Here is a 23,254-nt window from a genome sequence, read left to right on the forward strand (position 1 = left end):
ACATTTTATATTTGTGGCATAACAGTCTTCTTTCTCTTCCCTGAGAGATTTTATTCTCTTACTCTTTGGCCTCTCCCTGAATCACCACCACCTCCTTCTTCCTCTGTGTAGCAAAGCTGTGAGAATATTTTCAAGCAAGGGTAAATCAGCAAAATGGTTATTTCCTGATGTTATTGTACTTACTGGAGGTCCTACACTTCATCTTGGGAAAAGGTACGTAACAAAAGGAGCAGTCTATGTTTCTACCTTAGGGCTTCACTGAAGGCAAAAGAGGATATAATTGACAATACAGAACTTGCCAGACTTCCTCTGGGGAAAGGTTGACATGACTGTGGGGCCAGACTGTGCCCTAGATAAGCAAGTTTCATGAAAGCTGAAGAAAAACCTTTGTTTTACCTTTACTTAACCATTCCTCACTGTTTTCTTATGTCTGTTCTCATGTAAGGCTGGGTTGGGGTTTTGCCACTTGGAGGGCAATGGTGAGACAAGGTCACCCTATCCCCGTGTGCTGGCGCCCTGCATTGCCTCCCCTGCCACGTCTAGCCCCTGAGGGACAAAAGGGGATCAGCAGCAAGGCTAATTTGTTAGGATTCAAGCAGCATAATGGATCAATGCTCTGCTTTTCTGGAACAGATTTTATTAACAAATATTTTTTGTTATAGCAGGAGAGAAATAATTGTGCCATCAACATCTATAGAATAATACAGTATTCCAGAGCATATATGTTTTTTAACTATTTCTTTTGATTTTGAGCCAACGTATACTTGCAGGGAATTAAGAGGAAATGAGTACAAAGCAGAATGACTAGTCAATAAAGACCATGGTGATAAGGTTTTACATTTTTCTTCCTTGCTTGGCACACTGCATCACTGAACCCTGCATGATAAATTGTGCCAGGGTGGACACAGGTTTCATTGTAGTGACAGCAGGACCAGTATCCTGAACAAAACTGACATCTTGGCAGGGGGAGAGGTGAGGAGAGCCTTGTGCCAATACATGGCACTGCTTTGAATTAGACAGGAGCTTCCTGCCATAATCCAGAAATGACAGCTGTGGGTTCTGTCCCAGGGAAAGGCGAGTCTCAGGAAACAATGCAAGGCCTTTCTCACCCCAATTCAGATTATGTACATCTTTCATGACCAAGTGTTGTAGTGAAATAGTGAAAGCCATGGCAACAGCCGGCACTGTTGCTGACGTTTCTAAGGGGAGCAAGGCAGGTGCTCCCAGGGTGAGTTACTGCCTCCTGCAAACAAGCCAAGGGAGAGCATCCTCCTATACCTGGGTGGGACAGACCCCCTCCAGAAGCCTCAGCATCAGCCCAGGGGTTTACTGTGCCCTGCACATCAGAGCAGTGTCTCTGTCGCCATCTGAAACCCAACAACTGGGTGCTGTCTTCATGTGGCATGTGACCCTTCCCTCTGCCTGCCTTCTCCTGTTCACTTATTTGGGCCAAGGACATCACAATGGGATGCCACAACAAAAAGAAAATGCACCTTTAGTTATTTCGTTCTTATTTTCTGGAACAGGTAAAATTGTTTTTGTTTTGTTTTGTTTTTTTTTTTTTTTTTTTGGTTTTTTTTTTGTTTGTTTGTTTTTTGTTTTTGTTGTTGTTGTTGGTGGTGGTGGTGGGGTTTTTTTAAGATTTTTTTTGCTTTCTGGTTTTGGTTTGGCTTTTTTTTTGGCTTTGTTTTGTTTTGTTTTGTTTGTCTGTTTTTTTGTGCTGGTTCTTTTTTGTTTGGTTTGGGGTTTTTGTGGGTTTTTTGGTTTGGTTTGGTGTTTATTTTTTTTTGTTTGGTTTGGGTTTTTTTGGTACAGATAATCTATTCTCCTAGATAATTATCTTTGTTTGTCCCAGGTTGACAACTTTCTACCTTTTTTGTCACATTAAATTTTAATACCAGCAGCAAGGCAGGGAGAAGCAAAGGGAGCTCCATGATTGTGCAAACCAGCACAATAGACCCATAACAAGAGAAAAAGATGGAGCTGCAGGAAACTAAGGCACCTATGGGAGCAGTGAGAGGGTCTGAGCACGGTCTGGTGCACCCTGGAAAGGAAATGAGGAGCTTCAGCTCCTGCCCTGATACAACAGGACTCTAAAGGAGGGGCAGTGTTGAAATCAAGGGTGTACAGACAAGAAATAAGACATTGGCACTTGTTGTCCCAGGGGAGAATTTATTTCTCACTACAACTCCCTGAAAGGAGGTTGAGGGTTGTGAAACAGGCTGCTCAGGGAAATGATGGAATGACTGTCTCTGGAAACGTTTAGGAATTTTATGGCTGTGGTGCTGAGGGACATGGTTTAGTGTTGGATATGGCAGGGATGGGTTAAAGGTTGGACTTGGTGATCTTAGAGGTCTTTTACAACCTTAATTATCCTATGATTCTATTCTCCATTCATGTGTATCCTTGAATATCACATATTCATACATTTATACATCAAAATATAATGGATGGCTCCTTCCTCCCCCCTTTTCCCTCTTTTACAGTTGATTTTTGTCCCTCACACCACCTCTTCTTGCTGATCTGTGAATGGATGTGTCTGCTTCAAATGGGACACTAAGATCAGACTTTCTTTTACACCTGCTCTGAGTGAAACGTGGTCCCAACACCTTCTCACAGCAAATTTGTATTTCATATGGTATTCCAAGTAGGGAGAAAGTAATATCATTAAACCAGGAGGAATCACTTGGGCTTCTTGAAGCTTGGGTTCCAGAATAATCCAAGAAAATATCTGTAAGAATAAAGGGAATAAAATATAGAAAAAATAATAAAGGCAAATGGGAAAAAAAAATCCTAAACCCCACCCCTTTCCTGGCATATCCAATGTACATACTACTGTCATTTTTGTTACAAAAAACCCTCTTTTTTTGTATATAGATGAGCATATGCATCACTGTCTGGAAATCAGTCTGAAAGCATTATATGGTCCCTTCAAGTGAATCTTTTTTTTCCTGATCTCCCATCTGGTTCTTTAAGTAAAACAGACAGAAGTTTCATTTTTGTTTGCAAGTGAAGTCATAGTTCCCAGCAGACTCACATGTCTGACAGTGATTGCTGGGAATGTCTCTTTTTTACAAAGTGTGCCTTTTTGTCCAGCGAAACAAGACAGAAATTTTGCTTTAAAAAGGATGATAAATCCCAGTGTGGCACAAGTTCTCATATGAAAAGGTGAGTAAAAAAGCTAAGGTGCAATGGAAGCAAATTTTTTTCAATATCTTCATGCCCTCCATCTTTATGTCATGAAGGAACTCAGAACTTTGTTCCTAATAGTAAATTTTTAGACATTTCTTTTGACTGAGCAGGTCTTGATTATTATCGTAAGGATCTTGGTCTTTGTCATCAGGAATTTAATTCTTTTGTTGGTCTCGTTTCTCATGGGGGAGGCTGATGTCTTCACCAAGTTGCAGGATCTCTCTGCATTAATATATATCTTACATTTTTGTGGATCTATGTGACCCCTTTAAGGTGGCATGATGCAACGTGGAGGGATCCTGTGGCTACTGTCCATTTATTTTTCTCATGAACACATTATGTATTTTTTAATGTTAAGCATTTTTATGTCACAAGATTAAATAACCCTCTAAACCAGAAAACTTTAAACGTACAAAGAAGTTTGAAGTTGTGTAAGGCAAAGAACACAGGCACGTATTTCTCACTTCTTTTATAATCCATGTGGAATAATGTATTAATACTTGGGGTAGTGTGAAGATCTTTAGTTCAGCAGATTTTGATCATAAGACCTTTAATTTCAATTAGGATGTTACACTTCCACAAACATCAGGTCTGAGGCCTGAATATTAATATCTACTTCCCAAATATCCTATTGAAAAAACCCACCACATTCATCACAATAAAAATGAGAAATGCAAGAAAATGAAAAAAAGAGAAATCTGCAAGTGAACTCTAGTTTTGTGTGTAATTGATTCCTCTTTCATGATGTGACCATTATCTAAGAATGGTAACTGCAGGTTTGACATTATTAGTGCAAATTATCAGGGTTTAATAAAATCTTTCAGTTAACCTAGGTCTTTCCTTCGTGGGTCCTGACTGTGAGTAACCAGGCTGGATGCACACTGGGAATCTCAAAGGCACTGTAGTTGTAGGAGTGATCTAGATTTAATAACATTTCCATTTGTGTTTGTTATGACCTGAATGGTAGGTCCAGATGTGTGAATCCCCAAACTAAACTGAGTATCACTACCATATGCCTTCCCTGGGCCTGTTGTTTGCAAACAAAATCTCTTGGAAACAGTGGTCTTTGTTCCCTTTCTTACTGACATTCCTCCTTTCTGGACTAGTTAGTGTTAACATATGTGATGAAGGAAGGGGGTTTGTGAGCTAACACAGCATAACCATGCATGCCCCATGCACTGGGCAGATGTTCCCAAAGATAAACCCAGTTTAAAATATAAGCGAGTTCTCCCTTTGTGATGGAAATGAGAATAATCTCAAATACAATAATTTTTTTATGTATCAGCAGTTTCTTTTAATTTCATTATCAGACTAGAAATGTTTGCAGCCATGAGTCCCTAGACTTGCATGTCACAACAGGAAGGCCCTGGAATATTCTGGAGTGGGAACCTGTCACTTCAGCTGGAGTTGCCCAGGTGCCAAAATGAAGCAGGAGATACTGCTGGTAGTATATGTATATATATATATATATATATATATGTATAATTATATAAATCAAACAATACACGACAGCAGGGGAAAAAAATTGATATGGCAATTAGGGCATGGTATAAAAATGATAATTTAAAGGAAGATATGATATTTTAAAAGGATTTATTTATTTTACCTTAAAGAATTCTTCAAGGACCACAATCAAATATGTTTATCATGGAGATTTGGGCTTTTTGAGGAGGAGGAGGAGGTGAGGCTGTTGCTAAAAGACAAGTCCTAATACCTTTGCTTTACTTTAAGCAGACCCCTTTGTGCGGAGGAACAATGATCTGTACACCTAGAATTTAAAAATTAACAGGCTTGATGACAGTGAAAATGCACTTTCTTACTGGCTGATGCATTTTTAAGTTTGTGGAGGGTTGTCATGGTTTCAGATCCCCAAAAATCTAATTCCCTAGCTCCATCCCCCCTCCCACATCTCAGCCTAATGTGGGATGATTTTTTTTTCCAGACAAAACACCAGACTCAAAATGGGGGAAAGGGAATATATTACAATGACTGTACACATAAATATTATAATACATTATACACACGATCACAACTACCTCTACCATGACATAAGTATTTACAATGGATCTGATCTCTTCTCCCCTTCAAATAAAAGTCCAGGAGAGAAGAAGGACAGAAGAAGGACTCCTACTCTCTGAGCAGGAGTATCTTCTACAGCAGCAGTCATCTGTCCTCTTCACATGCAGCAGCTGATAGCTGGATTTCTAACAGCACTCACGAGGGTGGTATCCCCCTCAGCCCCGTTGTTTCCAAACGAGGGGTCTTCCGTGGGCTGCATTTGCCAGGACAAGGGCGCTATCATCACGTCATATCACAAAGCTCAGGGGTCTTCGGGATGGTCCTTATCTTCAGGGAATTCAAATTCCCCTTGCAGAGCTCCTGTGCTCTGCCTCAGGCTGCCACCTTGGCAGCAGTGGCGAGGGGAGGATGGCCAAGGTCACCCTCTCTGCATTCCTCTCAGAACTCTCCAGCTCCTTCCTGCAAGTGCTGTAGCACTCCAAAGCTCTTTCAAATAAGAGTCCATCATCTTCCTCCTTTCTAGGAGGGGTCTCAAAGGAGTCTGGGATCTTTTAGTTCAGTTCTTACCCCAACTCTGTCTACTCTGCTGCTGTCTCTCTCTCTCTCTCGGCTCTCCTTCCAGGAGTTCTCTCTGCGGTGCTACACGTCTTCATCGCTGCTTGGTTCAGTTCAGTTCTTATGTTTTCTGGCTCTTAGCCACAATCTCTGGACGCTGCTTTTGCCGCTGCTCTCTCTGCTCACTCACAGTGGAGAAAACTTATTTAGCTTTGAGCCACAGGTACTTAGCCCAGCATTATGCTGTTACAAGTCCCTGCAGCCCCCAACTGAGGCTGGGGGGCCCCAGAGGCCCCAAGGGGCTCCAAACCCCCTTCCTCGTGGTCTTACAACATGGCTATCTCTTCTTCTACAACCCAAACTACAACTACCCTTCTCTTCCATTTGCTTGTGATATGTTTGTATTTTGCAGAAGCACTCATTGGCTAAAACTTCAAAACTTCAAGGCTTACCACCCCCTGGGGGTTACCACTTTATAACTGCAGGGGGAAAACCTGGTTCAAACCACTACAAGGGTAAAGAGATGCATTTATTTAACTGTGTTTCTATAACTTTAGTTTTCACTACTTTTTTTTTTTTAGCATAGAAATTATTTATGGTTGTTGATGATTATTTCAGCACTCTATAAGGTAGATGTCCAGTGACATCTCTACAAATGTAGCTGCAGTGCATTAACGAGGAAAAAATAATTTTATTCAAAAGATCCCACAACTAATTTGTGGAAGTCATCAGGAAAGAAAGGCATAGAATAATTAATTAGTCAAGTGGGCACACTGTTCTTTGCCATTTGCAGGGCTTAGCTCATTGCAAACTGCAGATTGTGGAAGAAATTTTGAAAAATATCTTGAATTTTGAATTTTCATGTGATTTTGAAAACTGAAAGTGGCAGTGAGGTCTGTACGTCTTCTCCTGTTCTGTGTAGCCCTGATTTCAGTGAAGTGTCTCAACTGGGTGCCTTATATCAACTTTCGCATAAGGAACATTTCATGCTCTGAGCAGCAGAATTTGGGCCATAGTGAAAACTGATGTAATTCGCGTTTTCCTGGCAGTTTGGCCTATTGCTTTCCCAAAACTTTTGAAAGAGAAAAATAAGGATTGGGATTTTTTTGTTGCCGTCGTATCTTAGTTACAAAAATCAGGGTTTCAGCCAGGACACAGCATGGATTGAATTGAGTGGCATTAGTTTCTGTTCCAAAAAGTTGAAAATAAAGACAATGAGGGCTGAAGAGGGGGAAACTTAGTGATTCTTTCCCTCCAGACAACAGTCTCTAACCAAAATGAAACCAGCTAATTGGAATCCTCTCTTTGGAGATTGATTGATTCCCAGATAGTTAATGAACTGCTAAAGCTTCCCAGGCTAGAATCAATTCTGGTTAAAATCTTGCTGTTCCTTAACTAGAGAAAAAAGAGAAATTAAAGAACAGTTAAACCCATAAATTTTAGCCATTCATATCCTGAAACATACTGCTCAGAATCAGAAATATTTTAACTGCCATTTGTCTTGAAGACCAGCAAAAATATTATGCTTTTGCTGTCACATGTATTCAGAGTCTACACTTTATTCAGTAATTTTTTGTTCTGGAGTTTATAACTTCATACTGAAAAAAACCCCATACAAAACCTTTTGTTGATTCGTATTATGATATTAATTTTACTAATGCTTAAATATTCCCTTTCTGCTTCAGTCATATTATAATAATATGGAAATAATCCAAAGGAAAATGAAATTACCGGTTGCACCAAAAATAAAATAATGTAAAAGAAAAATATCAGCTGTTTTGATGTTCAGCCTGTTCTGGTTGAATGAGGATTTGGGAGGACTGATGCCACAAAAAACAGTCGAGAAAGGATAAAAACACCAAACCCCACAACAATAGGACATAAGTTAAGGAGAGTGTTTGAACATTTGTAGGAGAAAATTATTTGTGAAAGTTATAATCCATGTAGCACTGATAGGAGTTAAAAAAAAGGGACTATATGTAGGAAAAAATAAAAAAGTGATTATTCTGTCATTTCCTCTTAAGGGTGGTGTAATAACTGTAAACCTCCAATAAGTTGAGGGCAAGGGCATCATTTGTTATGTGGATATTGGGTTTCTCTTACTATCTGTCAGAGAAACCCCTATCTCATCATACTCCCAATAAATTAATTAAAGACCAAGAGACCGCACTGATACATGAACCCACAAGACACCCACAAGAACGTGTTTTTATGTACTCAGAGAAAAAAAATCCCTGATATATTTGTAGGGATTATTCCTTTTCAGACTTTAATTTTTACATTCCTCTCTCCCTTCTTCACAAGAGAGGTGAAGCAGAGAGAGATGCATTTTCCTCAAATGGATGCAGTAGCTCCAGAATGAGGACTGTGATAGAGAATTCAATATTTTTGGCCTGATGAAACTCTCCTGGAAGTAGAAAACTCATCCTTGTGGGGATGGCCTGCCCTGTGACAGCAATGGGAGAGATGGAGAGGGCTAGAAATTAAGGAATATCCTCATCCTTTCCCACTGAATGAAAAAACAGAAAATCAGAGACTGTTGCTCCACTTGCCCCCAGGTAACTCAGGATTATCCTGCCTAAAAAGTTCCTTTCTGAGCTACTGCATCCTGGGATCCGTCAAAAATTTGGGACCTTGCAGCCTCACTCGTTTTACTGCAATAACAAGGTACATTGCAGTGAAACAGCCTTCTTGAGATGAAAAAAAGAAGATGGCAAATGCTACCTGGATGGAAGACATGGATACTCCTACAAAAGAGGCCAGTCTTGTCCCTTCAGAGGTGTGCCCTTCCTAAAATCCTTGTTTTTACAATCAAGGTACAATACCAAGTGTGACAGATCAAAAGTTAGTGAAAAAGCAACAGTGCAAAATCTCAAGTGACCAGAAAATAAGAGCCTTTATGGTTCAAGAAAGCATGAACTGCCTCACATGATTTTGGGATTCACAGAAATAGAGCACAGAGCGGAGCTGTGAAGCTTTGGGATGTGCCATGCTTCCTGATTCCCTGGTGTTCCAACAGACAATATACTACGCCTTTCCTGAGCTCCGTATTGTCATCCCAAATCTATCAGAAGTCAGAGATAAGAAGTGTATTTTATTTGCATATTAATTTTTCCCAATTCCTATTGTTCCACTTACAAAATTACACTGTCCTGTTCATAGCAGTAGCGCACAATTGCCTGCATTCTTACCTTGCCTCAATTGCAAGCTCCTTATAATATGATGATTATAATTAAATTATATACATAGTTATATATTATAAATTAATTGTAATACAATATATACCCCATCCCTGGAAGTGTCCAAGGCCAAGTTGGATGAGGCTTGGAGCAACCTGGGCTAGTGGAAGGTGTCCTTGCCCATGGCAGGGGGTGGAACTGGATGGTCTTTAAGGTCCATCCGAACACAAACCATTCTCGGATTCAATGATTTTAGGATGTTAAAGGTTTTCAGCAGCCATAGGCAGATGGTGCCAGAGTCAGGCCACAAACAGTGCCACAAATATCCAAATCATGGATCAAATGCAAAGACTGCCTTCTTTATGTGCTGGCTACTTGTGCCAGTACCCTTATCCCATAGCATGTGCTGCTCCAAGGAGGAGGCAGAAATGAATGATGATTACAACTTAAACTACTAAGTAGCCTGCAAACTAACACTGCTTGTGTTTTTGCCAGTTCTTTGGTCTGCCCAGTACTGACTGAATCCCAACTCAGCTGAAAAGCAGTTGAGCTGGCTGCTAACAGTCTCCATGCTTCCAAGCACCCCTGACTACCCTCCAGGTTCGTTACTGACTTTCCTGTGCACTCCAGCTCCACGCTGTCTACTCTGATTTATTCCATATGCCTTAAGTTGATATATGTCATGGTGTGTAGGAAGTCAGTAATCTCTCTCAAGTTTCTGCTGGATATTGCTTGAATCTATCTGTGTCTGTTCTTCATGCTGCCCCCAATAAAATCTGAAATGGCCTGAAAAACCAGCTGTTTCTTTCTTTTCAGCTCTTGCTTTATCTTCTAATAGCATACTTTTCAGTATTATGTGCTATAAACCCATATTTGGGCTTGTATATAAGATGAAAAGTGACAAGAAACATTAAATTTTTTTAGATCAAGCTGTGTTTGTTGTAGTGCAGTTACTTCCCTGTGATCTCAGAGGTGCAGGAACCTGCTGCTCCGCTCTGTGCCACCCCAGATTCACCCCTGGGACAGCAATGGGACAAGGACTTTGACATATCTACTATCTAAAAGGCCTCTCCTCTTTCTGAACTGCATGGCTTCATGGTTGTGCTGGTAGAAGAATAATCCTTTCTGCACTCCCTTGTTTGAAAAAGAAAAAAACCCCACTCCCTACTTTACTGCAAATCTGAGTTGACTGAGCTATTTTTAAAACTAGATTTTAAAAAACAGTCCTGCCAATATATTAAGGTATTGTGTGCTCTGTTAAATGGGCATAGAACAACATACTTTTCTATGCTGGATATGACCTACAGGGAACATTAATGTTTCCTTAGGTTTAAATGTCATGAAATGGTTTGTAAAAGGACCTTTTCCCTTTTTTATCTTCCCTGCCCCACCCCCCCACCCTCCCCAAGAGAGAAGGCCTATGGCTCTTGCTTTAAAAAAAAAACCAAACTCATCAAACTTGTAGGCCTGCACTCCTCTATTTGCATCCTCATTTATTCAGGGTATGTGGCCAGACTGACAAGTGGCAAGGGCAAAATGCAAGAAGCAGTGCTTTCTTGGGGACTTGTGAGTGTGGAATGAATCAAGGGTCTTAATAAGACAAACACTCTCTATTCTGATTGTCAGAGCCATAACTCTGACTTTCCATTTTCCGACAATCACCTCACTGAAACCTACAGTAAACTTGGCTTTCTTGTAGTTGGTTTCTAAATCTACCTAGACAGTTAATACAGATTGTAATATTATCTAGGAATATCCAGTATTTCAGAATGAATTCTAGACTATTGAAATATATTATCATCATACTTTCTTAAACTTTTCTCTTTAAATCCTTAAGAAATGTGTCAGCAATAAAGATGAGAACCAAAGTAATGAGTTTGTGGGAAAGGCCTTTCAATCTAATATTGACTTTCAGGTGGTCACAACATGGTGGTCCATATAATATCTACTTCAAATGCAGTGCACATGCATTTGCTTTTCATGAATCTATTTAAAACGGCATTTCATTCATGAAATGAAATGAATGAAATGCCGTTTTAAATAGATTCATGAAAAGCAAATGAATTTGAGGATAAGCAAGAAACCCCTTGATAAATTACCGTGGATCATAAGAAATAAATCCATATAAAATCTTCCTGCTATGGTTGTTACTGTCTTTGAGTATCTTTTTTTTTTTTTTTTTTTTAAATTTCAATAAATCATGAATAATCAGTATATAATAATTAAGGTCAAATGAATGAAAAATATGAACCACAGACTGACGCATAATAGCAAATTATGGAATTATTTATCAACCCTGACCAATTTACTGATGCTAGAATTGGTCTCTACTTTCTAGATTTCTTTTCAGTTTATGTGGAAAACTGGACAGAAACTCAGATGCAACTGCATCACACCTGAACCTGCTGTTGTAGGTTGTTGAAGTGGATGAGGTGCTTGGTCTGTTGGCAGAGTGTAGCAAGTTCCACTCATCAAAAAAATGGAAAATTTTGGAACTGGTGATCCTCTCCACTGCAAATTAGGAATACTATAACAATTTATAATAATAAATGAAAAATTGCCCTACTGGGTCAGATGAAAAGTCCTCAGCTTTAGACCCCTGACTCTGAGTTCGGCCAGTAAGTGAAGAGAGGTTTTAAAAAGGCATGTGAGACTCGTGCAAGTACTCAGTAACCTAATGATGGGCTCTCCTTGATTCTCTGTTTCTTTTCTAGCAATTCCTGCCATTCCAAGTTATGCCAAATATTGAACTGATACCCTCTAAAAGCATCACCAACAATTCCACAACTATTTGTTTTGCTGCTGTTTGTAGTGTACATCATTTTATAGTCATTCAAACTGAATTTCTCTGCTTTTTTATCACCTCATTTCTCAATATCCAAAGAGTCACTCATGGTTCCTTTGAGGCAAGTTTTGATCAGTTTGACTGCTTTGGTATCAGCTGATAATCGCTTTATTCATTACTTTCCGTTTCTCCATATTAATTATGAATATTGGCAAAAAATGCATTAAAAATTTCCATCCATTTTATGTAATGTATATGTATTAATCAACATACATAATTTAATCTTTTACTCTATAAATAATTAATATCTATCTAAAGGAGAACCACGGAGGGAAAAATTTGAATTCTCTATGAGAAACACGAGCACTCTTTGAGAATGTTTTCCTGAAAAATGTATATAAAATGTAGTGCTTTTTCTTATGTATTATTCACAGCAGGGAATCTTTATCCAAGTGTTATGCACCATTTTGAGGAATACTGGGGTGGCAGTTAGAAAATGGTGTTTTCATAGGGTTTTACAACTGTGGCTCTTTGTGAATCACCTATTTCACAAATATACACGCATATCAGTGTCTGTGATACCTGATGCATCAGAGTGGTCCTTGAGAGGCTGTAGCTTGGAGAGGTAATTGTATCCCTGAATTTTTACCTGGTTGGCTGCAGGCAACCCCTGGAATCCTACAGTTTAATTTTGGAGGATCAATAAAACCTGATGTAAACTGCAAGAAGCTTCCTCTCCTCATCTTTTGAAATCAGCTTTTTTTATCTAGGCCTGGAGCTGGTGAGGAAAAGTGATGGTGAAAAGGATTAATCAACCCTCCCATCCTCCAGGATTACTTCTGCTCTTGAAAGTAGAAATGCGAATGTTGTTATTTTTACCCCTACTGTTGCTTACAATAAGCAGTGACAGGATATCCTCTCCACAAAACAAGGGAAGAACAATCCCATGTATTTGTCTCAGTTGTACTTCTTGTTGTTGTTATTATTATTTAATAATAACAACAAAAATTATTATTTAAAATAATAATAATAATAATGATAATGATACCAATAATGATGATGATGACAACACACAAAATAATAATAATGGTAATAATAATCATCATGTACTACTACTACTACAACTACTACTACTACTACTACTACTACTACTACTACTGCTGCTACTACTACTACTATTTTATGAACATCTAGTTTATTTTAATACCACTGTCCCTACTCTGAGACATGAAACTCCAAAGTAGGTAAATGTAGGATATGGAAACGGACACAGAATTGAGTAAGGCAGACCAGGAGATAAGATTTAGTGCTTCAAGATCATCATCCTTTCACAAATAATTCATAAGGCATTGTTTAGATTTTTTGACATTTTGAGTTATATAGGCTAGAAAAACTGTGGTTGGGTCAGTCTTTTGCCCATGTACTTGTGCACAGGGAGCTGAAGCTCTGCAAAATGACACTAATTAGCTGAACACTGCTAGGGAGAAAGAGGTCCCCATCGACCAGGGTACAGCATCCTGAGCACTGCCAAGACCCAGCACACTCCTGGTAAGCAGCACTGATGAGTTTCATCAGTTTACAGTATCTGTGTTTTTTATGTTTTGTGGAATGAGTGAATAGCATTTAAACTGCACTTTAACATAACAGTATGCCACTGTTCTTCCAGTTTACTTTACAGGAAAAAAATTGCTGAGATGCTTTCCAGCAGGAATTTTTGTTTGTTTTCTGTGGGTTACATCCCAGTTTCTTGGATGGTGCTTCTTATCACTGTTACAGAATTTTAATGAATGGTGTAGTCACTTTACTGTTAGTGATGGACAGCAGTGGTTTGGGTTAGCTTGGACAAGCACTGGTAAGTCTGGACTTTCTGAACTCCAGGAGACTCCTTTGACCACCTCTTAAACATTCCATTTTATTGCAAGTTTCTAGAAAGGAGCTCTCAAAGTCTGTTTGTTTTTATACTCTTTGCCTCACTGACCACAACTTGTTTTCATCCTATGGCAGACAAATTTAGGTTTCAATGATAGGGCACTGGTGCATTGATATCTAGTTCTAAATCAGCTTTTTTTTTTTTTTTTTTTTTTTTTTTTAAACGTTCCTTATGCATGCTTTAGAACTTTTAGCAAGTTAAATCCCTTTCTCTTCAGAGTTGTGTGGACACTTTTACTACTTTTTCAACTAAGTTCATGTGACTTAGAGAAGAAGGCTGTTCTTTCTGATTTGATCTTTCTGACTGAAAAATCACTAAACCTAAAGACCACCTTAATGGCTTAATTTCAGAGTCTACCTAAACTAAAGGAAGGTGAGATGCCAATTTTCTGAGGATGCAAAATTTCGTCTTATTATGTACTTGACAGATTTCTATCCTTCCTGTTTTCAGGAAGAGATTTCTTGTGAATGTCAGAAATTTAACTCATACCACTTCTTCATTTGGAAAGCATAACACACCGTAACTATTAATAATTACCAGTCAGATTCCTGACTATATTTTTATCATTGGAATGTTGGACCTGGAAACTGCCACAGAGGCACACATGCATACACACTGGGCTCCCAAAGAAAACGTTTTCGGAAGAAAGCAGTAAGCATAAAATTTGAAGTGCTAATTCATTGACTTTAGATGATGAAGTAAATAACACCCTTCTACTGAATAATATGTTTTGTAGATTATTGAATTTTTTGCCAGTGTTAAAATTTTCCCATCCTCATAGTGCAGAATTTAAAAATAAATCAGCTAATATCTCATAAAAATTAACTGTGTTTCCTCTGCTTTCCCACTTGACTGCACTTGTTTGCCAAATCCTTTAGCAGTAGAAAGTTGTGGACATTTGAAATATACATTGCATCCATGCTAAATATCTGGTAAATATTCCTCTCTAAAAGCAAAAGAAAACAAAACATATAATTGTTTAAAATAACTCCAGGAAAATAAAACCCCTATAAAAATATTTCTGCTGTCAGTCATAGATTAATATCTAACTAATGCCCAAAATAATTTTTGTTTTCTGAAACAAAAAGGTACCATTTTCACTGCAGATTTTTCCCTGTAATGTGTTCTTCCTTTTCTTTTGCAAAAAAAAATATTGACATTTACTGGTGCTTAATAAGGCACAGGGTGGATATGTTGATTTATTCAGTGTTGCCCTTTGAGAGATAGACTTTCAAATCACTGGGCAAAAAGAAAACAAAGAAAACATAAATTCTCTGTTCCAGCAGAGTGCAAGGATTTTGCAAATCACCCAAATGCAATTTTAGATTTGCAGGTAACCTAAGAAACAAGTAGACCTGAATGATGCTTGTCCTGTCAATAACGTACTGCCTTCCTTCTCACTGCAGAAATTCCATTATTTAGTCTTATAGGTGAGTATACTTATTTAAGGCTTGAGCTCAGAGCAGCCGGAGCTTATTGATGCTGCGTGTTTTGGTACAGAGGAGACTCTCCAGCCCCAGGACAAGACTCCCAGTGCCACACTTCTCACCTGCACATCAGGGGTCTTAGCTCTCCCAACACTTCACTCACTGCAGCTACTGGTGGCACTCTTGCAAATAATTTATGTCTTAAAAGAAGTCACCTCAAACTGCCATAAAAACACAGGAAGAGAAACAGAGAACCCCTAGAATGCTCTCTGAGCCCATGTTCCTCAGCACTACAGTCTCCCAGGATATCGTATCCCATTTTTGTGAACTTGTTGGGGAGAACAACTAACTAGGCAAAGTCTGGGTTGGGTTTATTAGTCACAAAACTTCTAGGGAGACAGCTGCTTTCTGGTTCTCTCTCCTCTGACTCATTTCTGTGGGAAAAGTTGAGACAGAGGGCAGGCTCTCATCCTCTTGTTTTTCTGGGATCACTTTAATTGCAAGCACTCCTGAGTTCAGAGGCAGAAACTTGGAACAGGAAATTGTAGCTTGACTGGCAAAGCCACGGCCGCATTCTGGCACCTTGTCTGTACATGCGTGCTGGAGAAATGCATACCTTTGAAGATGAACTCCATGTGGTATTTCAGAATGTTTATATATGAAAAAATTGGTTTCAACACCGGCTTTAGTACCTCTCAAATAAACGAGACAAGAAAGTAAAACACTACTGTTTCACAAGCTGACTAATCTGATCCTGATTCTGGGCTCTGCAATGTATTTATAATACTTCACAACATATGGTGTCTAGAGGAAATGCTACCTTCTTTCAGCAGTCTGGGAAATGTGTTGTGAGACAGTTTAATGACAGGAATGATTCAAGGAGTTTCTCTAGTTTGCTCTGGCACAGGAGTAATATGGACACAAGTACTTTTAAATAGTGTTTTCAATACTTTCCATGAGGTAATGGTGGTCCTTACATGGTTTACTTCAAAACAGAACAGATATCTCTGTCCTCTCTTACACATCTGAAGGCACCACACCTTCGAGCCAAACATTGTCTCCATTACTGTGCACTCCATGCATCAGACTTACATGGAAGAATTTATCTTTCTAATTAAAAGGAACTATTGGAATTGTAAAGGTTTCGAACAAACCTTGTGCTTGTGTCTAAACAAGTGCAATCTTTCTGTTTATTGGTCCTTTCTGTGCTGGCTGCTGTAGGCAGTGGCTATACCAACACACGAGAAAAACCATCAAACACAGCCGGATTAAAAGCTATTGTCATCTGACTGCTGAATCCACATAAAAGTATTTTGGTTGGTGGCTCCCAACAGCTGGCCCCACCACAATCAGGGTTGGTTAGCACTGCTGGTGGTGCATTGTCTATTTTTATACCCCTTGTTTCCTGGTTGGAATGCCTGAAATGTGTCAGCATGTTGTTCTGGCCCGTCACCACTTCTCGAATGTGAGGCTTTGATAAGGTGAGGTGTTGATGGATCGTAAGCTGGGGCCAGTCCTATATGATTGGGGATGCCTGAGACCACTGCTGGGAAAAGAAGAGAGAGATGAGCCGATCACAGGGCACTTGGGATAGGAAAAGTAAAGAAAGGGTCGTTTACAGGAAATATTTTAAGCGTGCTGATTTCTTGGTGACCTGCAGCAGACTTCCATTTGGTGACATATTTGGAATGTTTCGGTATCTTTGGCTCTCCTTACAGGCCCATTGATGATCTCATGTGTAAAGCACTGGTTTATTAACTCACACACTTTACATTTTCACCAGAACTGATATAAAATGAGAATAAGCTCCTGCAAAGTTGAGTTCTCCTGTGGAGACACAGTACCAGCCAGGACAGGCAGATATGCTGTACTTTTGGGAAGCACATGGGACGCCAGGGAGAACAGACTTGGAATGATCTCTGCTCCTGTGTTCTTTAAAAGCAGAGCAACACTTCATGTCCCTTTTTAGTTAAACGACCTTCAAGATGTGTCTTGGGAGTTTTTCGTCCTGAGTCCCAAATTAGGTGTTGCAGTACAGTAGACATGGAACACTACTACTAAAAATTACTGAAAAGTCTTCTGGTTGCTGAATCTGATGTACTGGTATCACAAGTGCTGTGTTGTATCATACTTTGCATAAGCTCAGATATATATACCTTCAATATTCCCATCCTAAATTCCTCCTAGAACTCATTCCTCTGAAGAAAGATGTTTCCAACTCAGTATATGTTTTAGACAAACTTCCACAAAGAAAAACAGGCAGACTTTGTTTAAATTAGGCATAAAGTACTTGAAATTAATTCTATAGCTTAAGAAGTATAAAAGTAGAAAGTGCTTAGATTGGTATCTAATAATAATTAGCACACACTAGAAAAGTAAAAACCCAGTAAAATAAGGAAATTTTATAAATCAGAAAGCTATTCTGAAACTCAGATACTAAATCTTTGTCAAAAATCATTACTAAGACCATAACAGCAAAATATGGATTATATTTTCTTTTTCTTAAAAGAATAAGCCCTCCTCTTCATTAAATAATTATGAAGGATATTACTGTAGTATCAATAAGGTTCTTTCTTTAAATCAATGGATAATTCAATATTCAATCTTCATCAGTTTCTATGTTTATGAATTGCTTTGCTGAGATGTCGGGGAAAAGTGCCTGTTATTGTTCCTGAACATCAGTTATTAAACAAACTGCATGGATTTTTCTTTGTTTGAAGATAAAGTTCACTTATTTAATTTGAAATATTGCTTTGAGACTCAGAAGAGTCTCAAAAAAAGAAAATTGGTTGCTGAGACACAGAATGCACTACTTTTCCCCTTTCCTGTGTGTTGTCTTATTTTTTAATAAAGAAAACAAGTCCATCAAAACTCAGAGATAATTAATCTTCAGAGAACAAATTAAGTGAAAGACACTGACCATTTCTGCTTCCCCCCATCTTCCTTGGCCAGCAATATAACATGTGGTAGATCCTTTATCACCACAGTTAATTGTTTATACTACAAAGTCAGCCTTCCTTGCTGGCATGGATAATCTTGCCAGATGAAGTTATTAGCTCTGGTCTCCAGCCAGAGTTTACTCCCAGACTTCATTATTTAACCATTTCATTGTGCAGAGCTGGGTTGTCATTGAGGCTGGCATGAGTCACTGTGCTACTTTTGTGCACACATTCACCAGGGTTGTGGGAACAAAATGAGGGATCTTGCGCACACACACACACACACAGACACTGAAATAAGAAGTCTCATTTCCTCTGCCAGTAAGTTAAGAGGGTGTGGAAAGAGGAGCTTGGAAAGACATGTGTGAAGATCACAAAGGACTCAGAACTCGTTTTTATGAAAAATGTGGATTTTGCATTAGTATTCTTAATGGCTTGCAAGTACTTCCTGGGAAGGTCACTCTGCTTACTGGAAGCTTTCCTGTGAGACTGGTCCCCATTGCCTCCACAGCGTAGGTACATACACGCAGACAAAACAATTCTTTGAGTAAAGCAAGTTGCCTTTTGAAGAACACAGAGGTCTGCAGCCCACAGTCAAAACATGATCCTGTCCCATGCTGATGCACTGCAGAAATCTCATAAAACCACAGTGTTGAGCCATGCTCTGCTTTGTGGTCCCCACAAAGGTTATGCAAGTGCTGGAGGGCACATGGCTTATTGCAATACTAAGTAAATGAAAGCTGCCATAATCTCAGAGGAATCCTTTATATATCTAAATCGACACAAAGGATGAAAATTCTGATTGAAGGAGCATATCAGTCATCAGATGAATTTTTTGAGCAAACAGTTCCTCATTTAGAACACAAGGAAAGACCTACCAGATGCATCATGGGAGCGGTTGTGCAGAGTACAGCAGGAGCATGATTTCCCCTTCCTTCCCGAAACTTCACTGAGATTTCAAAAAATCAGGACACAAGGGTCCACCTGAACAACTGAAAGAGAAGAAAAGCGTTTTTCCCACTCCCTGCATCCTCAGGTTACCATCTTCTTTTTTATTTTCTCAATGTTCTTCTTTAAATAATACTCATAAGAGAAAATCTTTCATGGTTCAATGAAAGGTTTAGTGAAGGAAAGTCCTGTGAGCTAAAAGCATGTCCCACAGCTGCTGCTGCTGGTGCTGAGCTTTTCTTGGGCTTCCAAAGCCTAATCGTGGTCTTCGTGTTTCTGAAGAGTAATTTCAGTGACAAGAGGAAAATGACCTCTTTGAATTTAGTTCTGCTTCTCAAGGAAATAAGGTGGCCATTTCAAGTATTTTCTTGTAGTGGAGTTTCTAAATATAAAAGGAACATTTTAGACTTTTTATAGAAACAAGAAGGAATGGTTGAGGAAGACAGACAGGGATGAATGCAATGATGGGAACCTGGAATTCCTGCCTTCTCCATTTGACTCTGATCTCTGTGCATGACTTGGTTCTTGTTCCTTGGTGCCCCTCCCTTTAAAATAGCAATTTTACATTTAAATAAAAGCCATGCAAAGTAAATCATCAGCTGATGAGGAAAAATTCATCAGCAGATTCTTGGAAGGTGACCTTGTAAATATGTTGTAGGATGGCTGGTTTACTCAAGTAATGTGTTTAAATAGCCACAAGAAAGGCTATTACATGTCATAATTTTGGCATTTTTCTACCCAGGATTTTAAGGCTCTGGGTCCAAGAGCAGCTGTGTGGTGATCTGAAGGCTGGTAAGACAAGCACAAGGACTTGTACAAGCATCAAGGCTCCTTGTCTGACGGGAGAATGAAGAAATATGTCAGTATTGATGAGTCCTCTTCTATGAATCACTTAAGCTACTGAGAACAGGAACAGCTGGAGGCCAAAGATTTCCTCAGACATCCTTTGGAGTCATGCACAGTGGGGAAAACCTGACCCCATCTAAATCTGGTAAGTGCTCTGGGGCAAATATTTAAATTGTAAACAAGGGGTTTGACCAGAAAATAAACAATTTAAAAATGTATGATAACATACGACAGACTGTTCTCCTGTAACAGAATGTGACATTGTAGTTGGGGCCCTTGGGACTGTGGAACAACTCAGCCTCAGGTTGTATGGGAAGGGTGAAGGAGGTGGAAGCTGAAACATGTAGTTTTCAGAACTCTTGTGTAGGCAGCAAACTGAACTGTAAGTTTTCCAGTTCTCTGCACCACTGCTTGTCCTGGAAGAAATTGGCCCTGCCACAGTCTTTCTCCACAGCCAGCTGCACCCTGCAACCCTTTCAGTGAGCTATAAATGTTATGTTGTGCCATTCCTCAAATTCCACAGAAGACTCCTTCTGAGAGACTATTTTAAAAAGATTCTTAAGATACCTCTTACCCTTGCCTCATCTATTCTTCTCATCTTGTAACACCTCTTCTCTTCCCTCTGTCTCCTTCTTTCACTTCCTAACGCTGATCCTCCTCAGAAAGCACTCAATTTTCCTTAACTTTCCCTCTTTTCTTTCCATTCTTCCTACCATATCTCAAAAATTTTACACGCTATATCTGCAGATGCAATATCCCAAATTGTTTGGGACCAGAGAGCAAAGGATCAAAAACACAGAAAAAAATTTGACAAGTAAGAAGGCAGACACTGTATCTTGTCTTTGCAAGTCTTATTCAGGATACTTGCTTGGATCCATCTTAGATGCAGGTAGGAGCCCGAAGAAGGCTCCTCCAGCCCCGCAAGTCTTTCTAGTAGATGGTAGCCAACAGTTGGTGTAGAAGAGGGTGATTTCCTCCTCTCTCCCTTGCCATTAATCTCTTCTGGAAGTTGTGGTTACAGCTTGTTGCTGCTCCTATCTTTGGTGACCCCATGAAAAGTGATAGCTGTTTCTTCAATGAGCTTTCCTACTATCAAAGGAGACTGGGAATCTGTTCTCAATTGTGGACTGGAAGAGGCTGTGCTCAACAGCTTCACCACTCCCATATTTTTTGCTCCCTTTTAGAAGAAGGAGGTATCAAATAACTCTCCATTTTAAACCATGAGGAAAATTACATATCCTCTACTTCAAGAGTATGACCTTGAAAATCATGAGGCAGGAGGCCTCAGGAACTGCACTAGTGGCTGTCCAAATGTAATTACTCCTTGTGTGATGCCATGGTGCTATCAGAGACTCAGAGCTGCTGTCTGTGGCACATAGCAGCACAGCATCCCAACACTTCTGCAGCCAAAGACCTTCAATTAAAAGCTGCCAGACCCCTAAATTCCAGTTTGGGTGAATCTGGAGCATAGCCAGGCAAGCATATGCACACACTAAATAAGAGAAATTTGAATTGGAAATGCTTAAATTTTCAGATCTATACAAATCAGGGCCTATTTTTTTTTTTTTTTTGACGCTATATTTTTTTGGAACACCCCTGCTATCTTCAGCTCAGCTCTGCCAGGCTGTGAGTCTTGGAAAATCATGGATGGAATCACAAAGTCCTGGAATGATTTGGTTTGGGAGGGAACTTAAAGCTCATCTCATTCTGACCTCCCTGACATGGGCAAGGACATCGTCCACTTGACTAGGCTGCTCAGATCTGAGCTTGAATGTTGCCTCTTCAGTCATGGAAATAATTGATTGTCACATACATCACCTTCTCTTATTAATCCATGCTAAAGGAATGGTTTGCAGTTGTGGTTTTATTGTTTGGGGGTTTTTTTGCAGGTTTCTCATGGACTGTATTGCCTGAGCCCAGGAAGAGCACTAAGGCATATTATCACTTCACTGAAAACAGGAGAAACAGCTCTACTTGAAGAATATGACAGATATGGCTGTAGTGCTACCACAGTTCACTCCATTAACTTTTTGAGTAAGATCTTTTAATTATTGTATTCTATTCAACTGAAATATCACATTCAGCAATGTCACAACGTAATAACTAGCAAAGCAATAAAATGCATCTGTAAAACTTCAGGGCCTTGACCTCTTTAATGTGCAGTGACACTTTCTGTCCTTACAGATGGCTCCAATACTCTTCAAAACATCACAGTGGGTTGGGTTTTTTTCCCCAATGAGTTGAAATTTTCCTCTTACACTGAGGAAGTCAAAACTATAACCCAAAACTTGTTTGGCAAGCTGTAGAAAAATGAGGTTTGAACTACAGGCAGAATAAATAGAACAAAACTAAAATGACAGACAATCTGTTTCAGTGGATTTCCCATGCTATTTGTTTATTTTTTTTCAAGTTATATGCTCTTGATGGTTTAAATATTCACGGAAGTGGAGCACTTATAGCCGAGACCTAATTCAAATTTACTGTGTAATGCAGAAGGCTTGAGATCTGTCTCTGTGCTTATGTTTGACAATGTATAACAGGTCATTTATGTAGTTAACTTCAGATCTGGGGTTAAATGGAATTGCTCATTTTGCTTTTTTGTATTGTCACTTGGAAGATGCTTCTCCTTGGCTTGGATTTCCCAAAAAAGTACAGAAGGATGTCCCAAACTCTTTTTCTTCTCTTAGGCTATGCCATCATTTCCTTCCTAATCCAAGCATTAAATAAGGGCTAATTTGAATGAGGTGGAATTTTTATATTTTTTTAATGCACTTTTTTATTAATTTTATATGTGACCACGAGCCAACACCTGAGCTGCAGCTTTACCCTGGTGATGCTGAAACAGAAACTCAAGGTCTGTTAATGTAACAAACACATTTGAAGCAGAACTGAGCTCAATTTGGCAGAAAAACAAAATCAATGAAATTTCACAGTTTAGGAAGTTTGTGAGACTTTAATTTTTTTGCTTGCTTGAATTTTTAGAAATGCTAATGACCTCAAAATCCACTTCTTAAAAGATGACTCTCTTTCAATTACATCCCTTGGCATTTTGGAAATGCAGATGAGTTTGTGCAAATGAACACATGCTAATGTCATGTGGGAGAAGGGGCTATTTCCATTCCCCCCCCCCCCCCTTATAACCAATATGGAATTTCTGAACCATTATTTTATTTTTCCTGATACTTTGATTTTTTTAATAATATAAATATAGGTCTCACCTAAAAGAAGGTGAATGAAGGTATCAAAACTACACTAAGACTAAAAAGTGAGACTGAGATAAGAACTCAGATTTTTTTATGTCAGAATTTTTAATTCCTTAGAGTGTTTTGTTTGCTTCTGTTATAGCTTATTGACACAGATTTCTCTTTAATCACAGCTCTTCAGACAGCATACTGTTCCTAAAATTTATTTCAACCATTCACCCTGGACAACAG

General features: G+C 39.1%; 1 long non-coding RNA gene across 2 annotated transcripts; it reads left to right on the top strand.

Moving 5' to 3' along the window:
• Positions 1-3,066: 3,066 nt before the first annotated feature.
• Positions 3,067-21,980, top strand: LOC113943497. Of its 2 annotated transcripts, none has more exons than XR_003526344.1 (3): positions 3,067-3,168; positions 19,717-19,965; positions 21,710-21,980. It is a non-coding gene; the product is annotated as an uncharacterized LOC113943497 (long non-coding RNA). The 2 variants fall into 2 exon arrangements; XR_003526345.1 differs by lacking the exon at positions 3,067-3,168 and adding an exon at positions 13,204-13,278.
• Positions 21,981-23,254: the final 1,274 nt, after the last annotated feature.

Source organism: Corapipo altera, unplaced genomic scaffold (assembly GCF_003945725.1).
Source record: "Corapipo altera isolate COAL_440 unplaced genomic scaffold, ASM394572v1 61411, whole genome shotgun sequence".
Lineage (NCBI taxonomy): Eukaryota > Metazoa > Chordata > Aves > Passeriformes > Pipridae > Corapipo > Corapipo altera.